The sequence below is a fragment of the Callorhinus ursinus genome, unplaced genomic scaffold (assembly GCF_003265705.2).
Source record: "Callorhinus ursinus isolate GAN/ISIS: 27379988/994484 unplaced genomic scaffold, GSC_fseal_2.0 scaffold6, whole genome shotgun sequence".
NCBI lineage: Eukaryota > Metazoa > Chordata > Mammalia > Carnivora > Otariidae > Callorhinus > Callorhinus ursinus.
In genome coordinates this window covers 50,989,382-50,999,693 of record NW_027397068.1, presented here as the reverse complement: position 1 = coordinate 50,999,693, position 10,312 = coordinate 50,989,382, and the positions used below count along the sequence as shown (strand labels likewise).

General features: G+C 43.0%; 1 long non-coding RNA gene across 1 annotated transcript; it reads left to right on the top strand.

The window, feature by feature from the left end:
• The first annotated feature begins 660 nt into the window (after nucleotides 1-660).
• On the top strand, nucleotides 661-9,983 carry LOC141372995 (uncharacterized). The gene is made up of 3 exons (XR_012378583.1): nucleotides 661-1,197; nucleotides 6,894-7,133; nucleotides 9,720-9,983. It is a non-coding gene; the product is annotated as an uncharacterized lncRNA (long non-coding RNA).
• Nucleotides 9,984-10,312: the final 329 nt, after the last annotated feature.

Sequence of the window (10,312 nt, the reverse complement as noted above, 5' to 3'; positions counted from 1 at the left end):
AGAGAGCCAACCCTTTGACCTGCGTATTCTCCCACATCCCAAGGATCTCAGCTCCTCTTGCCCATCTGCATTTCTGCCAGTTCCCAGGTTTTATCTACTGACAGGCAGGGGCCGTAGCTATATACAAGCGATTTAGCCTTGTGTTCCTCAAAGTCTCAGCCATTTCTCTTAGATCCTCAAGGGCACAGAGGCAAGGTGGGGAGAGTGACTCTGGGTCGCCCCCCCTCCCCCTCACTTCACCCAGAGCACTCTCTCCTTATTCTGTTTTACATCACAGCTTCTGTGAAGTTTCATTTGAAAGGAAAAAAAAAAGATTTCTACAGCTTAAATTTTGTTTTAAAAAAAAAAAAACCCACTGAACTGCAGAAAGGATTAAGTGGTGGCCGAGTATATAAAATATGCAGATGTGGTGCATTTGGAAAGCACAAGGATGTATTGTTTGACTGATCATCTAAACCAATTAATCTCTGAAATGGAAGACAGAGGGAGAAAGAGGAAAAAACCCTCAGACAACTGCAGTTAGTAGCGGGGTTATTCTATTGGCCTGATTCTCCGACAGTCTCCTATTCAAATATGAATATGCATCTTCCCAGATGACGTCAACAGTGACCTTTTAATGTATTATTTTTTTTAATGCTGTGTGTCATGAATCCAGTACAGTCTTAGAACACAGGCATTATTTTATTCTGATACAGTGTTTCCAGGACTTGGCTAAACAATGGACTGGGCATTGTTTCTCTATTCAGAACACAGAAGGAAATGGGAAAAGTTATTATCAGGTGCCTTTCTTCTTCTAAAATCATTCACCTTCAAGAAGGAGATGAAGTCAAATACTAACAGAGGAACTGTGGAACGAAGAGAAGAATGAAACCTTTAGGTCCCTAAATCAGGAGAGGCTGTGGAGTGTTACCCCATTGCCAGTGTGCCCGTCTTCCACATCTTCGAATTCTGTTCCTCTCTCAAAGCATAGCTTATGTCTCACCTGCTGCTTGGCAATTTTTGCGAACAGTCTGGAGCCTCTTTATCAGTGTACCTGTGTAGCCTTGATCATGTGATCGTGTTCCATCCTTAGACGTCTTCTGAATCCATTTGAACACTTGGAATATTTGCTTTGTTCTTGAAGTGGCATATACTAGATGCTTGAAGAAAACATTCACAGTGCTCTCCTGGCCAAGACCACCAAACATCTACCTGTAGGTGAGCAAGACCAGTTAATGGCTCATTGCCGTAAGGGAGGACACACACCACGGGGGACTGTGAAGGTGCTAGAAGTGATGAATTACAGGGTCTGTGCTGGTGTTAGGTGATTTGGGGGAGGGTTTAAGGGAAGTGGGGATTGAATACTGTCAGGAAGTGGAGATGATTCTATGATTGGATATTTTCCCACATCTTATCTAGAAGGAAGGAAGACTAGCTTGAGGCTAAAACTGTAATTGATAAAGCAGCAGCAGTAATTCTTGTTAGTCAGGGTGTGTGGGGGGGTGGTTTGGGGGTCATTTTTTGTGTGTGTGCTTTCGTGTTTAGACGTTGTTATGGAGTGGTCTTGTTTCTGTCCTGCTCCACCACCGTCACAGAATGGCCTTGCCTAGTGTTGACGTTCCATCCAGCGGAAGAATACAGGGCGCCCAGCTGTGAGCTTCAGGCTGGCTCCCACTGTCAGAGACTGCACTGCTCTTTCTCAGTCTTGAATTGAATTGATGTTCAGCAGCATTATATTTTTATCAAAGATTCCTATTTCATACCCTGGGTGGGTGGAAGGCATCCCAGGAGAGAGGACCTCTGAGTTTTAATCTCTGATCTTCCCTTTCTTACTTACACTGAAGACATTGTATAATTTCTTTTCAAGACTGCCTTTTGATGTATGGAGGGGGTGGCACTGAATTTCAAGGGAGTGTCCTAATTCTTTCCCTTTAACTGGAATCTCATGGTAAGGATCAAACCCTGATTTCTTCTTTATGCTAATGGGGTGCTGGAAGCTAGCCCTCAGTTTGCTTATCCCATTCTCTAGAGGGAGTAGGTTACAGGGAGGATCTGTGGAAGGGGGACGATGAATCCTATTACACAATACAGCCCTCTATGCTTGAGGATTGCTTTGTATACCCAACCAGCGCGGCCAACTCGTGCCACCTAAAACTGTTTGGAATGGGTGAAGATTAGCATGGATCCATGTGATCTAATCACACCTGTAACATTTGTTTGGTACTCTGCTTGTGATGGATACTGACTTCTGAGCAGTGGTTCATAATCCTGGCTGTTCAGCAGAATCAAAGGGGAGCTTTGAAAAAGAGATCTTGGTTTCATTGGTGGGTGTGGGGCCCAAGCAGCTCACTAGCTAGCTAGGGATCCAAAACAACAGCAACCATCACCAAAGTCTCCCAGGGTGATTCCAACAAGATTCCTTGTTAGAACTAAGGCTCCTTTATCCTGAGTTGATAGTGTGCACTGTCCTTTGAGGAGGTCAAGAGAGATTTGTAACTCTAGGTATCCAGGCTTGGAATCACTGGTCTTGGAAGAGTGATGACTTGTTTGCTTGGGCCAATGCCCTTACGCCACTGGCTCTTGGAAAAGCGGGATTAGGCTAAGGGCCCAAGAGAAGAATGAATCGTCTTAAAACAAAGCAGAACTGCTTTCTACAAGGCTGTGGTGAGTTAAAATAATTCTGCTTCCTTGGTCATCCCCCCTGCCTATAAACAGGATGCGGGAGCTGCAGCAGTAAAAAACGGGAGCGCCAGTGACTGGCGCTGGGTTGACAAGCAGACACATAAACAGAGTCTTGGAGGAAACTGTGTTTATAGCAGCTGAAAGGGAAGCCCTAACCTCTGAAGTGAGCGGGGGACTTTGGTGCCTATAAATAGTCAGTCAGGTTATCCCCAACATTCGCTAATAACTCCTCATCAATAACTTTCTTACAGTCTTATGGATTGGAGATTAATCATTGGTTTGACACCTGTTCAGTTCTCTGTTGTGCTTAGAGTTTCTGCAATAACATTACAGATGAAGCCATATGACTTCCCAGTGTATAAATAGCAGTATGTTTCCAGTGACTGACTTCCAACACCTAAACTCTAAAGGAGCACGTGACTGACGGTGCAAATGTTAACTCATATAACTCCACCTCCTTTGCGAAGGCCAGCATAAAAGGCCCTTAAAAGTGTTCCTGTGTGGGGCGCCTGGGTGGCTCAGTCGGTTAAGTGTCTGCCTTCGACTCGGGTCATGATCTCGGGGTCCTGGGATCTAGCCCCGCATTGGGCTCCCTGCTCAGTGGGGAGCCTGCTTCTCCCTCCCAGTCTCCCTCTGCCTTTTCTACCCTCCACCTTGCTCTCTCTCTCTCTCTCTCTCAAATAAGTGGATAAAATCTTAAAAAAAAAAAGTGTCCCTGTGTAACTGATGGTAGTGATTACCCCAGTGAAATGGATTATATTTGTTGCAGAGGAAAACATAGACTGAGCAATGTCATCTGGCACATATGCATATGGATAGATAAATGTATGTATCTGTACTTGTTGAAAAATAAACATGTGTGAATTGACTGATGTGTGGTGTACATAGAAAGTTGTTTGACTCATAGCTCATTATGTTAATAAGTTGGGTTCCTGGGATACATAATTACCTTCCATTACATTCTAAAGGGAGGTATTAAGAATTTTATTTTAGTGGAAATATGCTATAAGATGTCCCAAATTTCAAAGGTATTAACTTTCATTTTGGGGAAAAAAAAAAGGTAATATAATTGAGTGGTTAAGATTGACGAGTCTGGAGCCAGACCTCTTGGGTTTAAATACTCACTCGATCACGTAGTGGCTCTGTGTGACCTGGGGCACATGACTTACTATCTCTGTACCTTACCCCCATCTGTAAAACAGGACGGTTACGACACTCACGGTACTGTGAGGATAGGGTGATTTCATATAATCAAACATCTGGAACAGTACCTGGCACAGTGAGCACTGATAAATCGTGGGTGCTTAGATTCTTGGTCTTTCCAGAGAGAGCTGAATAGTATGAAATGGATTTTGATTGAGCAAGAAACTTGCTGAAACAATCTCTGTTTCTTGAACATATTTTTCTGAAATGACACCTGGCTCAGGGTCAGTGAAACTGTATGCTAAGTACCTGTTCTAAGGAATGTCCTGTCCATTTACCTTGTCATTCCTGTGACTTTGGAAGGGGAACAATAATTTCTTTGAACAGAAATCTCTGTTTCCATCTCAAGATGGAAAAAAAAAGCCCCAAATCTAGTTAAAATAATTTCAGAAAGATTTTCCTTTATATTTGTGATTATCGGCGAATTATATTGAATTATCTGTTGTAGAAGTTGCTTTCAACGGCATGGAGGACGCTGAGGGACAGAGAGAACATCTGTAGTCAATATCACACACTTCCTGTCATGTGCATGGCTTGATAAGTTTGACTTCTTGGACTCTCTATTCAAAGTGCCCAGGTGAGGTGAAGCTCACTTGTGGACCTTTCTGGAAAGCAGGCCTCACCAGGAGCTCTTCACGGGCTCTGTGAGTGCCAGTGGCCCAGCTGGATGCTCACAGGTTTGCAGTCGCTAAGCACCTTCTTTAAAAGTGACAAGAGGAAATCATTACCAGGACACAATCCATGGACCCCAAGAGACCGTGGGGAATGTTTCCACACTGAGGCAGTCTGCTGATCTTTCTTAATAAAGGAAATTAAATTGATTAATGATGATACATGAGCTTGGATGCTAGAGAGTAAATGGAAAAAATTTTAATGACATTTGTGGGTTCATATCTGAGGAGGCAGGATAATTAGTTCCATTTTGATTGCCTTTAAGTGACATGGTCGTGGAGTTGAAACTGGAAGGTCCCATTAGTTAGTGCCCATTGTCTAAATAAGAATAACAACAAAACCAAAAATGAATTTTTGCTGTATATTTATCACACCCTGGCATGGTTCTGTGCTTAACCTATTAGGTATTACTCACTTAATCCTCACAGCAAGCCCGTAAATAATCACTGTCAACTCAGGGTCTCAGACCGTGGGTGGTAGGATATTCCAAGTAGAGGGAGCGCCGCTGGGATTTACTCAAAGGCATAAGGTGATTTAGAGATCACAAAATCTGGATGAAATCCAGGTGTTCTGACCCTCTGTCTCATGATCTGGCATTTCTCCAATTAAAGAGTTTCAAAACTAGAAAAGGCGAATAACTCCTGAATATGTAAGTATTTTTATGTAAGGCTAATCCTGTTCATCTATTTATTTAGTGCCCTTCCCTGAAACTACCATTTTTCTGTCAGTGTATTAAATGCACACAATCTAATTCAAAGATTTTTTGATGTTTTTTTTCTTAAGATTTTATTTATTTATCTGACAGAGAGACACAGGGAAAGAGGGAACAGAAGTGGGGAAGAGGGGGGGAGCAGGAGAAGGAGAAGCAGGCTTCCTGCTGAGCAGGGAGCCCCCGATGCGGGGCTCAAGGCGGGGTTCGAGGTGGGGCTCGATCCCAGGACCCTGGGATCATGACCTGAGCCGAAGGCAGACGCTTAACGACTGAGCCACCCAGGCGCCCCAAAGGTTTTTTGAAACAAGACAAAAAGATTAACTTGTTACATGGCTATGTGCTAATCCCTGAAATGGGGGGGGGGGTGCTTTTCTCTTCACAGGAAGAAAAAAAGAAAAAAGAAAAGAAAAAGAAAAAAAAGAAAAAAGAAAAGATTTACAAAATCTCTAATACTGCCCTGCAGTCCTGAGTGAATTACATTTTTCCATTATAGTTCTTTCTCCCCCACATTCTCGCCCTGACCCTGAAAAAATAGCCTAATTTTCTACCAAGAAAAGGAGGCCATTAGTTTGTGTCTGGAAACAGTGAAGGAATTACTGAGCTATTTACAAGTTCTGCACATGTGGAATCAATCTTATTTTCCATTGGATGGTTCAAAAATGTATTCAAATTATGCAGTTTTGAAATGCTAAACTCTGGAATTTATTTCTTAATAGAAAGCTTTTTAGGATGGTGTGCCTAATGAATATCCCTTTGAGTGAATTTGAATAACAAATTGTTTATAAGAATACATAAGCGGTCTCAATTTATGTTTTATTCCTGTTTCCTGAAGGTCAGTGCAAGTCTGGTGATGTGTGTTACTGCTCCCTCCCTACTGGGGAGGTAATGACTACAAAAAATTAAAAGAAAATCAGGGTAAGGACATTTCCCTCCATTTCGTTAGGCTCCTATTTTGATATTTGCGCATGCATTGGAAGTCATAACTAGTCATAATCTGATTTCCATGCTAGGTTTTTCTTAAACGATATGACACTGTTTAAGTACATTTGGGTTTTTCAATGAGACCTTTGAAGCAATAAACTAAAGGGAAGAAAATGTTTAACATAGAATGGGCTATCTATAAGAGCTCCTGAGATGAAATACTGCAAAATTTGGTTGAGTTAGGTTAAAATATGTAGATTTCTTAAAGTTAATGAAATGCAAAATGAGATTTCAGTTATGTGCTGAACAAGATCCATATTCCTGGCCCAGTATAAACTTTCCGCATGTGTTTGTAATAACGAGGTTGGAGGTATGAAAGAGACATAAAGGTTGTTGCACGGAATTACTATTAGAATAACAATCTGCATTCCTGCACAGTACCCTCGCATATGTAATTTCTTTTGCTCTTTGTAGTAGTGTCACAATTAGGTATTATTATCTCTATTTTACAAATTAGGAAGCTCAGAGAGAATGTAGAGAGTAATAGAAACAGCACCGGGAAAATAGCATGATCCAATTAATGGAAAGAGAACAGTCTTTGGGATCAGAGGAACAGAGTGAAAAATCCCAGCTCCACCTCTTCCTGCCTTGATGAGCTGTGGATACATTGTTTAGCCTATTTAAATCTTATCTGTAAAATGGGATCATTCTATCTATCTCACAGAATTGCTACGAGCGCCAAAGGCAATAATGTATTTGGAAGGCCCCACCCTGTCTTGGCTTAGCGGTTTTCTGGAAGATAGGCGTCTCGACGCTGGGAGACTCCAAACCCAGGGCTTCCTGAGTCTGGGGCTGAGATCTCTTTTCTGCCATTCATGACATGGAGACATGCTTTCCCGGGCCCTGTTCCTAAAGCCACAGGAGGCGCCTGCCCAATGAGGAGCCAAAGTGACCTGTACTCCAGGTAAGAATCATCACCTTCTCGATGCCTTCCCGCGTCTGGATCTAGCCATTATTATCCCAAGTAGTAGAAGATCTAGAAATGTCTACGGACAGTAAGAATTACATGGTCCTGCTGCTTATATTTTACCAGCTTTTGCTTTTTCGTACTTTGGGGGTACATGTGTTCACCAGCTGTAAGAAACTGCTCTAGCCACGTACAGACTCATCACCCCCAACCCGGGTTTACTGGTCTCCCCCGGCCTCCCCCGCACGCGTGGTTGGGGCTACGTTCGTTTGTTACGTAGAGCTTTATGGCGCTGGCTACGTCCGACGTCTGCAAATGAAGACGGTGACTGGCACTGGTTACGTTCGCTTCACAAATGCAGAAGTGGAGGAGCAGGGCGGGACATGGGTCGCACAGCGTCACACAGAAGCCCAGGACGAAGTGGGAACCAGAGCCCACAGTGCGGACGTCTTGTCCACTTCCCTCCCTCGGCGAGCAAGCCCCATCCAGGCACCTCCTGGGCGTGCAGCGGCATCTTGACTCTTCTGCACGCTAGCAAGTCTATTTTCCAGGGACCCCACCTGCCTGGGCCTCCGCCCATCCCCCAGACAACTTATATTTAGCTCTGAAGACAAGGGTTTGCTTGATCTAGACAGAAATCAAAGGGGAGGCCAGACTGCTGGGGCCTGGATAGGGGAGGAAGAACCAAAAGAAGTGGCTGTGTAGAAACTACAGGAAAGTCTCTGACCTTGAGGTCCTCAGAGAGAAGGCGTTCTAACCCTGATGATGACAGAGTTGAAATAAAATATAAATGCTTCCAAATATCTGTTGCCAGGAAGCAGATGACATGCTAAATTACATTGCAGATTGACTACTTAATTCAGCGATTTCCTGAGTCAGGAGTTGCCAGAAGAGCCATTTTGTCCTTTCTGGCAAAAAAGCCGCTGGGATTGCTGTCTCCAGTCCTCTTTCCTGTGCTTCCTGCGTAGGAAGGCCTGTTTCCTGCAGAGAGATGCCTGATCAGACAGCACTATTTTAGTAGGCTGGGGACTAGGTAGCAAGTGAGGTCTTTCATTTGATACTGATTTGTGGCCGGTGTGAATGTCAGACACATTGAAGAAGTACAGATCCTTTTAGAAAAATGTAAAAGAGCGAATCAAAAGCAAATGAGACCCAGTAAAGGTTCACGAAGCTGCATGGCCGCATTTTCAACTGTTTGGTTTGATTTGATTTGCTTTTTTGAAATTTTTAAATTTCTGTACAGTTGACACACAATGTTACATTAGTGTCAGGGGTACAACGTAGTGATTCAACATCTCTATATGACCGTTGTACTATGCTCACCGCCAGTGTTCATCTGTCTGACTTTAAGTGTTTTGGGATGCCTGCTTTATTTTTTTGTGTAGATGACTCTGTTTTAGTTTTAGGTTGCTTTTTTTTTTCTTTAAGATTTATTTATTTTAGAGAGGGGCGGGGGGTAGGGCCAGAGGGAGAGGAGAGAGTCCCAAGACGACTCTGCGCTGAGGGAACAGCCTGACCTGGGACTTGATCCCATGACCCTTGAAATCATGACCTGAGCTGAAACCAAGAATCGGACACGTCACTGACTGAGCCACCTGGGGGCCCCACTCTTTTTTTTTTTTTTTTTTAAAGATTTTATCCGTTGATCTGAGAGAGAGAGAGGAGAGCGCATGAGCAGGAGGCAGAGGGAGAGGGAGAAGCAGGCCTCCTGCTGAGCAGGGAGCCAGAGGCGGGGCTCGATCCCGGGACCCGGGGACCATGACCTGAGCTGAAGGCAGACGCCTAACCAACTGAGCCACCCAGGTGCCCCCAGGTGCCCCACTGCTTTAGTCTTAATGCAGTTCTTCAGAACTGCATTTTGAGCAATGGGGTTAATATTTGTGCTGCTAAAGGGTCTGCTGTTGGTGAGGAATGACTTCGAGGAGACAGCCTAGCAGGAGACTAGAGCTTTAGGGCTTGCCCCGAGCCAGAGGGGGACTTACAGAATCCGATGGATGAGCTGTTTGTATCCTGGCTTGTAACAGCTGGTCTGGGTTCTTTGAGCCATCATACCTTCACCTTGTCTCTAAAGGAAATAAAATGGCTGAATAAGATGCACATAATTCAGCAAAGCTAAAGAAATACAAAGGTCAGAATATTTAGACAAAAGCAAAATAAGGGTTGGAAGCAAATTGGAACCACAAATGAATTTGTTCACAAAACACAGAGAGTGAAGATTTATTTCTTCTAATAACTTGTTTGGCATCGATACCACGTGACTTTGTGTTACTACTGTGTACGTGCCTTGACCACTTAATTAGATCGTTAGTTACTCAAGGGCAAGGCCTCTGTCTTGGGCTCCTTGAATTCCATGTCTTATTCAGAGCCTTACTTGTCATCTGTGCTGCTGAAATATTTGTTAGTATCGATGGTGGCGATTGCGTTTCTTTTCATCCCCAAGGTGCTATATTGGAACCCCCGATATTGCAATGTCATTAAACACATTGGCAATTATTTTGAGAGTTATTTTGGATCACAGGGCATCAATTGCCTTTAAGCAAATTTGGGGTCATTTTGTTGAAGTTTCTAATTTCTGTTTTTTAGGTTTCACTCCAGCATCTGGGTGTTGGTCGGAAAGCTTCCTGTCACTAAATGTTTGTGCAAAAGAAAATGTCCATTGACCATGGAGTGTTGTAGAAGGGATTCCTTCCCTGCAGAGGGAGTGACTTGTTGATTCTACTCATTTTGTAATTTCATATTTTACCACAACAATGATTTTGCAATTGAAGTGCTACAGTTTATTCTCAGATTTTGTATTTATGTAATTCTAAAGAAAAGAATGTAAAATAAATACTCGATAGATAGCTTTACAGTTTCTGCCCTTAACTTTTTGGGTACTGTCTTCCTGTGTGAGGATTATATAGGTCTGAGGGGTCTCTGGATATATCATCAGCCAGTCTGGAATTTGTTGTTACCTTTGCAAAAACATGTCCAAAAAAAAAAAAAAAAAAGAGAGAGAGAGAGAGAGAGAGAGAGAGAAAGAGAGAGAGGGAAAATCTGAAGCTTTCCCTTTGGCTTTTTTTCTGACTGCACTGATGAAAAGTTCAAGGAGAAAGAAGTCAGAGAAATTAACTAAAATGAGATTTTAGTAATATTTTTATTAAAACATGCTAGTCTATTCCATTAATATAGGTAAT